The 14,365-nt window shown below is 41.2% G+C and overlaps 15 non-coding genes across 15 annotated transcripts; all 15 read left to right on the top strand.

The window, feature by feature from the left end:
* The first annotated feature begins 129 nt into the window (after window positions 1–129).
* On the top strand, window positions 130–212 carry trnal-cag. The gene has a single exon. It is a non-coding gene; the product is annotated as a tRNA-Leu (tRNA).
* Window positions 213–518: 306 nt separating this feature from the next.
* Window positions 519–600, top strand: trnas-aga. The gene has a single exon. It is a non-coding gene; the product is annotated as a tRNA-Ser (tRNA).
* A 1,358-nt stretch (window positions 601–1,958) lies between these two features.
* On the top strand, window positions 1,959–2,041 carry trnal-cag. Its single transcript has one exon. It is a non-coding gene; the product is annotated as a tRNA-Leu (tRNA).
* Window positions 2,042–2,348: 307 nt separating this feature from the next.
* Window positions 2,349–2,430, top strand: trnas-aga. The gene has a single exon. It is a non-coding gene; the product is annotated as a tRNA-Ser (tRNA).
* A 1,357-nt stretch (window positions 2,431–3,787) lies between these two features.
* Window positions 3,788–3,870, top strand: trnal-cag. The gene has a single exon. It is a non-coding gene; the product is annotated as a tRNA-Leu (tRNA).
* Window positions 3,871–4,176: 306 nt separating this feature from the next.
* On the top strand, window positions 4,177–4,258 carry trnas-aga. The gene has a single exon. It is a non-coding gene; the product is annotated as a tRNA-Ser (tRNA).
* A 1,358-nt stretch (window positions 4,259–5,616) lies between these two features.
* On the top strand, window positions 5,617–5,699 carry trnal-cag. Its single transcript has one exon. It is a non-coding gene; the product is annotated as a tRNA-Leu (tRNA).
* Window positions 5,700–6,006: 307 nt separating this feature from the next.
* On the top strand, window positions 6,007–6,088 carry trnas-aga. The gene has a single exon. It is a non-coding gene; the product is annotated as a tRNA-Ser (tRNA).
* Window positions 6,089–7,446: 1,358 nt separating this feature from the next.
* trnal-cag lies at window positions 7,447–7,529 on the top strand. Its single transcript has one exon. It is a non-coding gene; the product is annotated as a tRNA-Leu (tRNA).
* A 306-nt stretch (window positions 7,530–7,835) lies between these two features.
* Window positions 7,836–7,917, top strand: trnas-aga. Its single transcript has one exon. It is a non-coding gene; the product is annotated as a tRNA-Ser (tRNA).
* A 1,358-nt stretch (window positions 7,918–9,275) lies between these two features.
* Window positions 9,276–9,358, top strand: trnal-cag. The gene has a single exon. It is a non-coding gene; the product is annotated as a tRNA-Leu (tRNA).
* A 306-nt stretch (window positions 9,359–9,664) lies between these two features.
* trnas-aga lies at window positions 9,665–9,746 on the top strand. Its single transcript has one exon. It is a non-coding gene; the product is annotated as a tRNA-Ser (tRNA).
* A 1,357-nt stretch (window positions 9,747–11,103) lies between these two features.
* trnal-cag lies at window positions 11,104–11,186 on the top strand. The gene has a single exon. It is a non-coding gene; the product is annotated as a tRNA-Leu (tRNA).
* Window positions 11,187–11,492: 306 nt separating this feature from the next.
* trnas-aga lies at window positions 11,493–11,574 on the top strand. Its single transcript has one exon. It is a non-coding gene; the product is annotated as a tRNA-Ser (tRNA).
* A 1,747-nt stretch (window positions 11,575–13,321) lies between these two features.
* trnas-aga lies at window positions 13,322–13,403 on the top strand. The gene has a single exon. It is a non-coding gene; the product is annotated as a tRNA-Ser (tRNA).
* Window positions 13,404–14,365: the final 962 nt, after the last annotated feature.

Below are 14,365 nucleotides of genomic sequence, written 5' to 3'. Positions count from 1 at the left end.
AATGACTATTGAAAGTGCAAGTCAGTATCGTGCATAGTTGTTCTGGTCTCTGTGGTGATTTTAGAGCGTTGTTCATATTTCTACTTTTACCGCATACACTTTAACCCGATACCCAGTTACTGTGCTGTAGTCAGGATGGCCGAGCGGTCTAAGGCGCTGCGTTCAGGTCGCAGTCTCCCATGGAGGCGTGGGTTCAAATCCCACTTCTGACAGTTTTTTAGTGCCTCTCAGGAGTCATGCTGCTCAGCAGTAATAATAAGAATGATGAAATAACAACTTCACACAGTGAAATAACAATTCATAATAAACACTCTCAAATGCAGACCTTCTGGAGCTGAGCAAAGATCAAGGTTAAATAAGAAAACAGCTGGACTTAATAACAAATGAATGAGGGGAACATTTTGTGTTATTGCATTATAATGAGTTACTGCATTATCTTTCAGTTGTTAAATTTCACTTTCTGTAGGCTATGCCTGTTGGCCCATTCACTCCTAACAAGCCTGTTTTCTTCTGTCAACGTTGTCGTGGCCGAGTGGTTAAGGCGATGGACTAGAAATCCATTAGGATCTTCCTGCGTAGGTTCAAATCCTGCCGACAACGAAAATGCATTTTTCTTGACCCCTCCGGAGGTTGAAGTTTAGTCGTGTTTCTTATACCAATCGCATCCTCTCAGATCTCCGCAAGTACATAGGGATTAGTTGTCCATTTGGGATAGGACTGCAGGCCATCTATCCCACTTCACACCTTTACACACCTGGTTATCCAGCCTTCTAGCTCTATAGGCCACAGTAGCATAGGTTACAGGTTTGTAGTCAAGCCACAGATTTCAGGTGAGATCCCATGATACACTCAACAATACAACAACACGATTCTCATGAATAACCATTAAGCCATTTGCTAAGATTTCCCCCATTTTGACATGTGGAAACCTGTTGTCACTCTTACCCTGACGGGAAGCTCCAGACACTTTTTTGGTCCTATCTGAGGCATTTTTAAATTCATGTCAAATTGGCCATATTCTGAAGACACTCTTATAGTCTGCAGGGTAATCGAACTGGCCACATCTAAAGTCAAGCCACAGGTAACAGGTGAGAAACCTTGTTAAACCCTAAAAGAAAAAGAAAAAACTCGATTGCATTGAAAATAACCATTAAGTCATTCAGGTCGCAGACTCCCCTATAGGCATGGTTTGAAACCCCCTCCTGACAACTTTTTAGCGCCTGCATGTCATGCACCTTTGTAAAATCCAGTTGAAAAATAAATGACTTAAGGTAACGTAAATGACACCTAGTTAATATGAGTAGTGAATAACTATCGTATTTGTAATATTCTGCAAAAACAGCTAGTTGATGAGAGGCTGAAAGAGAATTGCAAGAATCGCGCAATTTCACAGGCGGGCCCCAAACAGGCAAATAACAAAAATAATCTCGGAACGCAGAACTCGTCGGTCGTTGTCAGTGGATTGTATTGGCGGGAAGAACAAAAATATCGTCTGCAGGGTAATCAAAGTCGCCGCATCTAATGTCAAATCACAGGTGAGCTGCCTTGTTAAACCCTGAAAATAAATAATAACACGATTGCGTTGAAATGACTCATTAAGCCATTTGTAAGGATTTCCCCCATGTGGACCTGTTGTCACTCTTACCCTGATGGTTGCTGATATTTCCAGACACTTTTTCAGTCTTATCTGAGGAATTTTATCATTTATATCAGAATGGCCATATTCTGATGCCAGTTTAGCGCTCATTCAATGACGATTTACTACTCTTTCCCATTGAAGGCCATATTGAGGTTAAATCAATGACTGGACTTTTTAATTTATAAAAACAAATGACTATTGAAAGTGCAAGTCAGTATCGTGCATAGTTGTTCTGGTCTCTGTGGTGATTTTAGAGCGTTGTTCATATTTCTACTTTTACCGCATACACTTTAACCCGATACCCAGTTACTGTGCTGTAGTCAGGATGGCCGAGCGGTCTAAGGCGCTGCGTTCAGGTCGCAGTCTCCCATGGAGGCGTGGGTTCAAATCCCACTTCTGACAGTTTTTTAGTGCCTCTCAGGAGTCATGCTGCTCAGCAGTAATAATAAGAATGATGAAATAACAACTTCACACAGTGAAATAACAATTCATAATAAACACTCTCAAATGCAGACCTTCTGGAGCTGAGCAAAGATCAAGGTTAAATAAGAAAACAGCTGGACTTAATAACAAATGAATGAGGGGAACATTTTGTGTTATTGCATTATAATGAGTTACTGCATTATCTTTCAGTTGTTAAATTTCACTTTCTGTAGGCTATGCCTGTTGGCCCATTCACTCCTAACAAGCTTGTTTTCTTCTGTCAACTGTTGTCGTGGCCGAGTGGTTAAGGCGATGGACTAGAAATCCATTAGGATCTTCCTGCGCAGGTTCAAATCCTGCCGACAACGAAAATGCATTTTTTTGACCCCTCCGGAGGTTGAAGTTTAGTCGTGTTTCTTATACCAATCGCATCCTCTCAGATCTCCGCAAGTACATAGGGATTAGTTGTCCATTTGGGATAGGACTGCAGGCCATCTAGTCCCACTTCACACCTTTACACACCTGGTTATCCAGCCTTCTAGCTCTATAGGCCACAGTAGCATAGGTTACAGGTTTGTAGTCAAGCCACAGATTTCAGGTGAGATCCCATGATACACTCAACAATACAACAACACGATTCTCATGAATAACCATTAAGCCATTTGCTAAGATTTCCCCCATTTTGACATGTGGAAACCTGTTGTCACTCTTACCCTGACGGGAAGCTCCAGACACTTTTTGGTCCTATCTGAGGCATTTTTAAATTCATGTCAAATTGGCCATATTCTGAAGACACTCTTATAGTCTGCAGGGTAATCGAACTGGCCACATCTAAAGTCAAGCCACAGGTAACAGGTGAGAAACCTTGTTAAACCCTAAAAGAAAAAGAAAAAACTCGATTGCATTGAAAATAACCATTAAGTCATTCAGGTCGCAGACTCCCCTATAGGCATGGTTTGAAACCCCCTCCTGACAACTTTTTAGCGCCTGCATGTCATGCACCTTTGTAAAATCCAGTTGAAAAATAAATGACTTAAGGTAACGTAAATGACACCTAGTTAATATGAGTAGTGAATAACTATCGTATTTGTAATATTCTGCAAAAACAGCTAGTTGATGAGAGGCTGAAAGAGAATTGCAAGAATCGCGCAATTTCACAGGCGGGCCCCAAACAGGCAAATAACAAAAATAATCTCGGAACGCAGAACTCGTCGGTCGTTGTCAGTGGATTGTATTGGCGGGAAGAACAAAAATATCGTCTGCAGGGTAATCGAAGTCGCCGCATCTAATGTCAAGTCACAGGTGAGCTGCCTTGTTAAACCCTAAAAATAAATAATAACACGATTGCGTTGAAATGACCCATTAAGCCATTTGTAAGGATTTCCCCCATGTGGACCTGTTGTCACTCTTACCCTGATGGTTGCTGATATTTCCAGACACTTTTTCAGTCTTATCTGAGGAATTTTATCATTTATATCAGAATGGCCATATTCTGATGCCAGTTTAGCGCTCATTCAATGACGATTTACTACTCTTTCCCATTGAAGGCCATATTGAGGTTAAATCAATGACTGGACTTTTTAATTTATAAAAACAAATGACTATTGAAAGTGCAAGTCAGTATCGTGCATAGTTGTTCTGGTCTCTGTGGTGATTTTAGAGCGTTGTTCATATTTCTACTTTTACCGCATACACTTTAACCCGATACCCAGTTACTGTGCTGTAGTCAGGATGGCCGAGCGGTCTAAGGCGCTGCGTTCAGGTCGCAGTCTCCCATGGAGGCGTGGGTTCAAATCCCACTTCTGACAGTTTTTTAGTGCCTCTCAGGAGTCATGCTGCTCAGCAGTAATAATAAGAATGATGAAATAACAACTTCACACAGTGAAATAACAATTCATAATAAACACTCTCAAATGCAGACCTTCTGGAGCTGAGCAAAGATCAAGGTTAAATAAGAAAACAGCTGGACTTAATAACAAATGAATGAGGGGAACATTTTGTGTTATTGCATTATAATGAGTTACTGCATTATCTTTCAGTTGTTAAATTTCACTTTCTGTAGGCTATGCCTGTTGGCCCATTCACTCCTAACAAGCCTGTTTTCTTCTGTCAACGTTGTCGTGGCCGAGTGGTTAAGGCGATGGACTAGAAATCCATTAGGATCTTCCTGCGCAGGTTCAAATCCTGCCGACAACGAAAATGCATTTTTTTGACCCCTCCGGAGGTTGAAGTTTAGTCGTGTTTCTTATACCAATCGCATCCTCTCAGATCTCCGCAAGTACATAGGGATTAGTTGTCCATTTGGGATAGGACTGCAGGCCATCTATCCCACTTCACACCTTTACACACCTGGTTATCCAGCCTTCTAGCTCTATAGGCCACAGTAGCATAGGTTACAGGTTTGTAGTCAAGCCACAGATTTCAGGTGAGATCCCATGATACACTCAACAATACAACAACACGATTCTCATGAATAACCATGAAGCCATTTGCTAAGATTTCCCCCATTTTGACATGTGGAAACCTGTTGTCACTCTTACCCTGACGGGAAGCTCCAGACACTTTTTTGGTCCTATCTGAGGCATTTTTAAATTCATGTCAAATTGGCCATATTCTGAAGACACTCTTATAGTCTGCAGGGTAATCGAACTGGCCACATCTAAAGTCAAGCCACAGGTAACAGGTGAGAAACCTTGTTAAACCCTAAAAGAAAAAGAAAAAACTCGATTGCATTGAAAATAACCATTAAGTCATTCAGGTCGCAGACTCCCCTATAGGCATGGTTTGAAACCCCCTCCTGACAACTTTTTAGCGCCTGCATGTCATGCACCTTTGTAAAATCCAGTTGAAAAATAAATGACTTAAGGTAACGTAAATGACACCTAGTTAATATGAGTAGTGAATAACTATCGTATTTGTAATATTCTGCAAAAACAGCTAGTTGATGAGAGGCTGAAAGAGAATTGCAAGAATCGCGCAATTTCACAGGCGGGCCCCAAACAGGCAAATAACAAAAATAATCTCGGAACGCAGAACTCGTCGGTCGTTGTCAGTGGATTGTATTGGCGGGAAGAACAAAAATATCGTCTGCAGGGTAATCGAAAGTCGCCGCATCTAATGTCAAGTCACAGGTGAGCTGCCTTGTTAAACCCTGAAAATAAATAATAACACGATTGCGTTGAAATGACTCATTAAGCCATTTGTAAGGATTTCCCCCATGTGGACCTGTTGTCACTCTTACCCTGATGGTTGCTGATATTTCCAGACACTTTTTCAGTCTTATCTGAGGAATTTTATCATTTATATCAGAATGGCCATATTCTGATGCCAGTTTAGCGCTCATTCAATGACGATTTACTACTCTTTCCCATTGAAGGCCATATTGAGGTTAAATCAATGACTGGACTTTTTAATTTATAAAAACAAATGACTATTGAAAGTGCAAGTCAGTATCGTGCATAGTTGTTCTGGTCTCTGTGGTGATTTTAGAGCGTTGTTCATATTTCTACTTTTACCGCATACACTTTAACCCGATACCCAGTTACTGTGCTGTAGTCAGGATGGCCGAGCGGTCTAAGGCGCTGCGTTCAGGTCGCAGTCTCCCATGGAGGCGTGGGTTCAAATCCCACTTCTGACAGTTTTTTAGTGCCTCTCAGGAGTCATGCTGCTCAGCAGTAATAATAAGAATGATGAAATAACAACTTCACACAGTGAAATAACAATTCATAATAAACACTCTCAAATGCAGACCTTCTGGAGCTGAGCAAAGATCAAGGTTAAATAAGAAAACAGCTGGACTTAATAACAAATGAATGAGGGGAACATTTTGTGTTATTGCATTATAATGAGTTACTGCATTATCTTTCAGTTGTTAAATTTCACTTTCTGTAGGCTATGCCTGTTGGCCCATTCACTCCTAACAAGCTTGTTTTCTTCTGTCAACTGTTGTCGTGGCCGAGTGGTTAAGGCGATGGACTAGAAATCCATTAGGATCTTCCTGCGCAGGTTCAAATCCTGCCGACAACGAAAATGCATTTTTTTTGACCCCTCCGGAGGTTGAAGTTTAGTCGTGTTTCTTATACCAATCGCATCCTCTCAGATCTCCGCAAGTACATAGGGATTAGTTGTCCATTTGGGATAGGACTGCAGGCCATCTGTCCCACTTCACACCTTTACACACCTGGTTATCCAGCCTTCTAGCTCTATAGGCCACAGTAGCATAGGTTACAGGTTTGTAGTCAAGCCACAGATTTCAGGTGAGATCCCATGATACACTCAACAATACAACAACACGATTCTCATGAATAACCATTAAGCCATTTGCTAAGATTTCCCCCATTTTGACATGTGGAAACCTGTTGTCACTCTTACCCTGACGGGAAGCTCCAGACACATTTTTGGTCCTATCTGAGGCATTTTTAAATTCATGTCAAATTGGCCATATTCTGAAGACACTCTTATAGTCTGCAGGGTAATCGAACTGGCCACATCTAAAGTCAAGCCACAGGTAACAGGTGAGAAACCTTGTTAAACCCTAAAAGAAAAAGAAAAAACTCGATTGCATTGAAAATAACCATTAAGTCATTCAGGTCGCAGACTCCCCTATAGGCATGGTTTGAAACCCCCTCCTGACAACTTTTTAGCGCCTGCATGTCATGCACCTTTGTAAAATCCAGTTGAAAAATAAATGACTTAAGGTAACGTAAATGACACCTAGTTAATATGAGTAGTGAATAACTATCGTATTTGTAATATTCTGCAAAAACAGCTAGTTGATGAGAGGCTGAAAGAGAATTGCAAGAATCGCGCAATTTCACAGGCGGGCCCCAAACAGGCAAATAACAAAAATAATCTCGGAACGCAGAACTCGTCGGTCGTTGTCAGTGGATTGTATTGGCGGGAAGAACAAAAATATCGTCTGCAGGGTAATCGAAGTCGCCGCATCTAATGTCAAGTCACAGGTGAGCTGCCTTGTTAAACCCTAAAAATAAATAATAACACGATTGCGTTGAAATGACCCATTAAGCCATTTGTAAGGATTTCCCCCATGTGGACCTGTTGTCACTCTTACCCTGATGGTTGCTGATATTTCCAGACACTTTTTCAGTCTTATCTGAGGAATTTTATCATTTATATCAGAATGGCCATATTCTGATGCCAGTTTAGCGCTCATTCAATGACGATTTACTACTCTTTCCCATTGAAGGCCATATTGAGGTTAAATCAATGACTGGACTTTTTAATTTATAAAAACAAATGACTATTGAAAGTGCAAGTCAGTATCGTGCATAGTTGTTCTGGTCTCTGTGGTGATTTTAGAGCGTTGTTCATATTTCTACTTTTACCGCATACACTTTAACCCGATACCCAGTTACTGTGCTGTAGTCAGGATGGCCGAGCGGTCTAAGGCGCTGCGTTCAGGTCGCAGTCTCCCATGGAGGCGTGGGTTCAAATCCCACTTCTGACAGTTTTTTAGTGCCTCTCAGGAGTCATGCTGCTCAGCAGTAATAATAAGAATGATGAAATAACAACTTCACACAGTGAAATAGCAATTCATAATAAACACTCTCAAATGCAGACCTTCTGGAGCTGAGCAAAGATCAAGGTTAAATAAGAAAACAGCTGGACTTAATAACAAATGAATGAGGGGAACATTTTGTGTTATTGCATTATAATGAGTTACTGCATTATCTTTCAGTTGTTAAATTTCACTTTCTGTAGGCTATGCCTGTTGGCCCATTCACTCCTAACAAGCCTGTTTTCTTCTGTCAACGTTGTCGTGGCCGAGTGGTTAAGGCGATGGACTAGAAATCCATTAGGATCTTCCTGCGCAGGTTCAAATCCTGCCGACAACGAAAATGCATTTTTTTGACCCCTCCGGAGGTTGAAGTTTAGTCGTGTTTCTTATACCAATCGCATCCTCTCAGATCTCCGCAAGTACATAGGGATTAGTTGTCCATTTGGGATAGGACTGCAGGCCATCTATCCCACTTCACACCTTTACACACCTGGTTATCCAGCCTTCTAGCTCTATAGGCCACAGTAGCATAGGTTACAGGTTTGTAGTCAAGCCACAGATTTCAGGTGAGATCCCATGATACACTCAACAATACAACAACACGATTCTCATGAATAACCATGAAGCCATTTGCTAAGATTTCCCCCATTTTGACATGTGGAAACCTGTTGTCACTCTTACCCTGACGGGAAGCTCCAGACACTTTTTTGGTCCTATCTGAGGCATTTTTAAATTCATGTCAAATTGGCCATATTCTGAAGACACTCTTATAGTCTGCAGGGTAATCGAACTGGCCACATCTAAAGTCAAGCCACAGGTAACAGGTGAGAAACCTTGTTAAACCCTAAAAGAAAAAGAAAAAACTCGAATTGCATTGAAAATAACCATTAAGTCATTCAGGTCGCAGACTCCCCTATAGGCATGGTTTGAAACCCCCTCCTGACAACTTTTTAGCGCCTGCATGTCATGCACCTTTGTAAAATCCAGTTGAAAAATAAATGACTTAAGGTAACGTAAATGACACCTAGTTAATATGAGTAGTGAATAACTATCGTATTTGTAATATTCTGCAAAAACAGCTAGTTGATGAGAGGCTGAAAGAGAATTGCAAGAATCGCGCAATTTCACAGGCGGGCCCCAAACAGGCAAATAACAAAAATAATCTCGGAACGCAGAACTCGTCGGTCGTTGTCAGTGGATTGTATTGGCGGGAAGAACAAAAATATCGTCTGCAGGGTAATCAAAGTCGCCGCATCTAATGTCAAATCACAGGTGAGCTGCCTTGTTAAACCCTGAAAATAAATAATAACACGATTGCGTTGAAATGACTCATTAAGCCATTTGTAAGGATTTCCCCCATGTGGACCTGTTGTCACTCTTACCCTGATGGTTGCTGATATTTCCAGACACTTTTTCAGTCTTATCTGAGGAATTTTATCATTTATATCAGAATGGCCATATTCTGATGCCAGTTTAGCGCTCATTCAATGACGATTTACTACTCTTTCCCATTGAAGGCCATATTGAGGTTAAATCAATGACTGGACTTTTTAATTTATAAAAACAAATGACTATTGAAAGTGCAAGTCAGTATCGTGCATAGTTGTTCTGGTCTCTGTGGTGATTTTAGAGCGTTGTTCATATTTCTACTTTTACCGCATACACTTTAACCCGATACCCAGTTACTGTGCTGTAGTCAGGATGGCCGAGCGGTCTAAGGCGCTGCGTTCAGGTCGCAGTCTCCCATGGAGGCGTGGGTTCAAATCCCACTTCTGACAGTTTTTTAGTGCCTCTCAGGAGTCATGCTGCTCAGCAGTAATAATAAGAATGATGAAATAACAACTTCACACAGTGAAATAACAATTCATAATAAACACTCTCAAATGCAGACCTTCTGGAGCTGAGCAAAGATCAAGGTTAAATAAGAAAACAGCTGGACTTAATAACAAATGAATGAGGGGAACATTTTGTGTTATTGCATTATAATGAGTTACTGCATTATCTTTCAGTTGTTAAATTTCACTTTCTGTAGGCTATGCCTGTTGGCCCATTCACTCCTAACAAGCTTGTTTTCTTCTGTCAACGTTGTCGTGGCCGAGTGGTTAAGGCGATGGACTAGAAATCCATTAGGATCTTCCTGCGCAGGTTCAAATCCTGCCGACAACGAAAATGCATTTTTTTGACCCCTCCGGAGGTTGAAGTTTAGTCGTGTTTCTTATACCAATCGCATCCTCTCAGATCTCCGCAAGTACATAGGGATTAGTTGTCCATTTGGGATAGGACTGCAGGCCATCTGTCCCACTTCACACCTTTACACACCTGGTTATCCAGCCTTCTAGCTCTATAGGCCACAGTAGCATAGGTTACAGGTTTGTAGTCAAGCCACAGATTTCAGGAGAGATCCCATGATACACTCAACAATACAACAACACGATTCTCATGAATAACCATGAAGCCATTTGCTAAGATTTCCCCCATTTTGACATGTGGAAACCTGTTGTCACTCTTACCCTGACGGGAAGCTCCAGACACTTTTTTGGTCCTATCTGAGGCATTTTTAAATTCATGTCAAATTGGCCATATTCTGAAGACACTCTTATAGTCTGCAGGGTAATCGAACTGGCCACATCTAAAGTCAAGCCACAGGTAACAGGTGAGAAACCTTGTTAAACCCTAAAAGAAAAAGAAAAAACTCGATTGCATTGAAAATAACCATTAAGTCATTCAGGTCGCAGACTCCCCTATAGGCATGGTTTGAAACCCCCTCCTGACAACTTTTTAGCGCCTGCATGTCATGCACCTTTGTAAAATCCAGTTGAAAAATAAATGACTTAAGGTAACGTAAATGACACCTAGTTAATATGAGTAGTGAATAACTATCGTATTTTTAATATTCTGCAAAAACAGCTAGTTGATGAGAGGCTGAAAGAGAATTGCAAGAATCGCGCAATTTCACAGGCGGGCCCCAAACAGGCAAATAACAAAAATAATCTCGGAACGCAGAACTCGTCGGTCGTTGTCAGTGGATTGTATTGGCGGGAAGAACAAAAATATCGTCTGCAGGGTAATCGAAGTCGCCGCATCTAATGTCAAGTCACAGGTGAGCTGCCTTGTTAAACCCTAAAAATAAATAATAACACGATTGCGTTGAAATGACCCATTAAGCCATTTGTAAGGATTTCCCCCATGTGGACCTGTTGTCACTCTTACCCTGATGGTTGCTGATATTTCCAGACACTTTTTCAGTCTTATCTGAGGAATTTTATCATTTATATCAGAATGGCCATATTCTGATGCCAGTTTAGCGCTCATTCAATGACGATTTACTACTCTTTCCCATTGAAGGCCATATTGAGGTTAAATCAATGACTGGACTTTTTAATTTATAAAAACAAATGACTATTGAAAGTGCAAGTCAGTATCGTGCATAGTTGTTCTGGTCTCTGTGGTGATTTTAGAGCGTTGTTCATATTTCTACTTTTACCGCATACACTTTAACCCGATACCCAGTTACTGTGCTGTAGTCAGGATGGCCGAGCGGTCTAAGGCGCTGCGTTCAGGTCGCAGTCTCCCATGGAGGCGTGGGTTCAAATCCCACTTCTGACAGTTTTTTAGTGCCTCTCAGGAGTCATGCTGCTCAGCAGTAATAATAAGAATGATGAAATAACAACTTCACACAGTGAAATAACAATTCATAATAAACACTCTCAAATGCAGACCTTCTGGAGCTGAGCAAAGATCAAGGTTAAATAAGAAAACAGCTGGACTTAATAACAAATGAATGAGGGGAACATTTTGTGTTATTGCATTATAATGAGTTACTGCATTATCTTTCAGTTGTTAAATTTCACTTTCTGTAGGCTATGCCTGTTGGCCCATTCACTCCTAACAAGCCTGTTTTCTTCTGTCAACGTTGTCGTGGCCGAGTGGTTAAGGCGATGGACTAGAAATCCATTAGGATCTTCCTGCGCAGGTTCAAATCCTGCCGACAACGAAAATGCATTTTTTTGACCCCTCCGGAGGTTGAAGTTTAGTCGTGTTTCTTATACCAATCGCATCCTCTCAGATCTCCGCAAGTACATAGGGATTAGTTGTCCATTTGGGATAGGACTGCAGGCCATCTGTCCCACTTCACACCTTTACACACCTGGTTATCCAGCCTTCTAGCTCTATAGGCCACAGTAGCATAGGTTACAGGTTTGTAGTCAAGCCACAGATTTCAGGTGAGATCCCATGATACACTCAACAATACAACAACACGATTCTCATGAATAACCATTAAGCCATTTGCTAAGATTTCCCCCATTTTGACATGTGGAAACCTGTTGTCACTCTTACCCTGACGGGAAGCTCCAGACACTTTTTTGGTCCTATCTGAGGCATTTTTAAATTCATGTCAAATTGGCCATATTCTGAAGACACTCTTATAGTCTGCAGGGTAATCGAACTGGCCACATCTAAAGTCAAGCCACAGGTAACAGGTGAGAAACCTTGTTAAACCCTAAAAGAAAAAGAAAAAACTCGATTGCATTGAAAATAACCATTAAGTCATTCAGGTCGCAGACTCCCCTATAGGCATGGTTTGAAACCCCCTCCTGACAACTTTTTAGCGCCTGCATGTCATGCACCTTTGTAAAATCCAGTTGAAAAATAAATGACTTAAGGTAACGTAAATGACACCTAGTTAATATGAGTAGTGAATAACTATCGTATTTGTAATATTCTGCAAAAACAGCTAGTTGATGAGAGGCTGAAAGAGAATTGCAAGAATCGCGCAATTTCACAGGCGGGCCCCAAACAGGCAAATAACAAAAATAATCTCGGAACGCAGAACTCGTCGGTCGTTGTCAGTGGATTGTATTGGCGGGAAGAACAAAAATATCGTCTGCAGGGTAATCGAAGTCGCCGCATCTAATGTCAAGTCACAGGTGAGCTGCCTTGTTAAACCCTAAAAATAAATAATAACACGATTGCGTTGAAATGACTCATTAAGCCATTTGTAAGGATTTCCCCCATGTGGACCTGTTGTCACTCTTACCCTGATGGTTGCTGATATTTCCAGACACTTTTTCAGTCTTATCTGAGGAATTTTATCATTTATATCAGAATGGCCATATTCTGATGCCAGTTTAGCGCTCATTCAATGACGATTTACTACTCTTTCCCATTGAAGGCCATATTGAGGTTAAATCAATGACTGGACTTTTTAATTTATAAAAACAAATGACTATTGAAAGTGCAAGTCAGTATCGTGCATAGTTGTTCTGGTCTCTGTGGTGATTTTAGAGCGTTGTTCATATTTCTACTTTTACCGCATACACTTTAACCCGATACCCAGTTACTGTGCTGTAGTCAGGATGGCCGAGCGGTCTAAGGCGCTGCGTTCAGGTTCGCAGTCTCCCATGGAGGCGTGGGTTCAAATCCCACTTCTGACAGTTTTTTAGTGCCTCTCAGGAGTCATGCTGCTCAGCAGTAATAATAAGAATGATGAAATAACAACTTCACACAGTGAAATAACAATTCATAATAAACACTCTCAAATGCAGACCTTCTGGAGCTGAGCAAAGATCAAGGTTAAATAAGAAAACAGCTGGACTTAATAACAAATGAATGAGGGGAACATTTTGTGTTATTGCATTATAATGAGTTACTGCATTATCTTTCAGTTGTTAAATTTCACTTTCTGTAGGCTATGCCTGTTGGCCCATTCACTCCTAACAAGCTTGTTTTCTTCTGTCAACGTTGTCGTGGCCGAGTGGTTAAGGCGATGGACTAGAAATCCATTAGGATCTTCCTGCGCAGGTTCAAATCCTGCCGACAACGAAAATGCATTTTTTTGACCCCTCCGGAGGTTGAAGTTTAGTCGTGTTTCTTATACCAATCGCATCCTCTCAGATCTCCGCAAGTACATAGGGATTAGTTGTCCATTTGGGATAGGACTGCAGGCCATCTGTCCCACTTCACACCTTTACACACCTGGTTATCCAGCCTTCTAGCTCTATAGGCCACAGTAGCATAGGTTACAGGTTTGTAGTCAAGCCACAGATTTCAGGTGAGATCCCATGATACACTCAACAATACAACAACACGATTCTCATGAATAACCATGAAGCCATTTGCTAAGATTTCCCCCATTTTGACATGTGGAAACCTGTTGTCACTCTTACCCTGACGGGAAGCTCCAGACACTTTTTTGGTCCTATCTGAGGCATTTTTAAATTCATGTCAAATTGGCCATATTCTGAAGACACTCTTAGGCTGCAGGGTAATCGAACTGGCCACATCTAAAGTCAAGCCACAGGTAACAGGTGAGAAACCTTGTTAAACCCTAAAAGAAAAAGAAAAAACTTGATTGCATTGAAAATAACCATTAAGTCATTCAGGTCGCAGACTCCCCTATAGGCATGGTTTGAAACCCCCTCCTGACAACTTTTTAGCGCCTGCATGTCATGCACCTTTGTAAAATCCAGTTGAAAAATAAATGACTTAAGGTAACGTAAATGACACCTAGTTAATATGAGTAGTGAATAACTATCGTATTTTTAATATTCTGCAAAAACAGCTAGTTGATGAGAGGCTGAAAGAGAATTGCAAGAATCGCGCAATTTCACAGGCGGGCCCCAAACAGGCAAATAACAAAAATAATCTCGGAACGCAGAACTCGTCGGTCGTTGTCAGTGGATTGTATTGGCGGGAAGAACAAAAATATCGTCTGCAGGGTAATCAAAGTCGCCGCATCTAATGTCAAGTCACAGGTGAGCTGCCTTGTTAAACCCTAAAAATAA

Source organism: Oncorhynchus mykiss, unplaced genomic scaffold (genome assembly GCF_013265735.2).
Source record: "Oncorhynchus mykiss isolate Arlee unplaced genomic scaffold, USDA_OmykA_1.1 un_scaffold_492, whole genome shotgun sequence".
Taxonomy (NCBI): Eukaryota; Metazoa; Chordata; class Actinopteri; order Salmoniformes; family Salmonidae; genus Oncorhynchus; species Oncorhynchus mykiss.
Note: the sequence above shows the minus strand (reverse complement) of the source record. Positions and strands in the feature narration are given on the sequence as shown.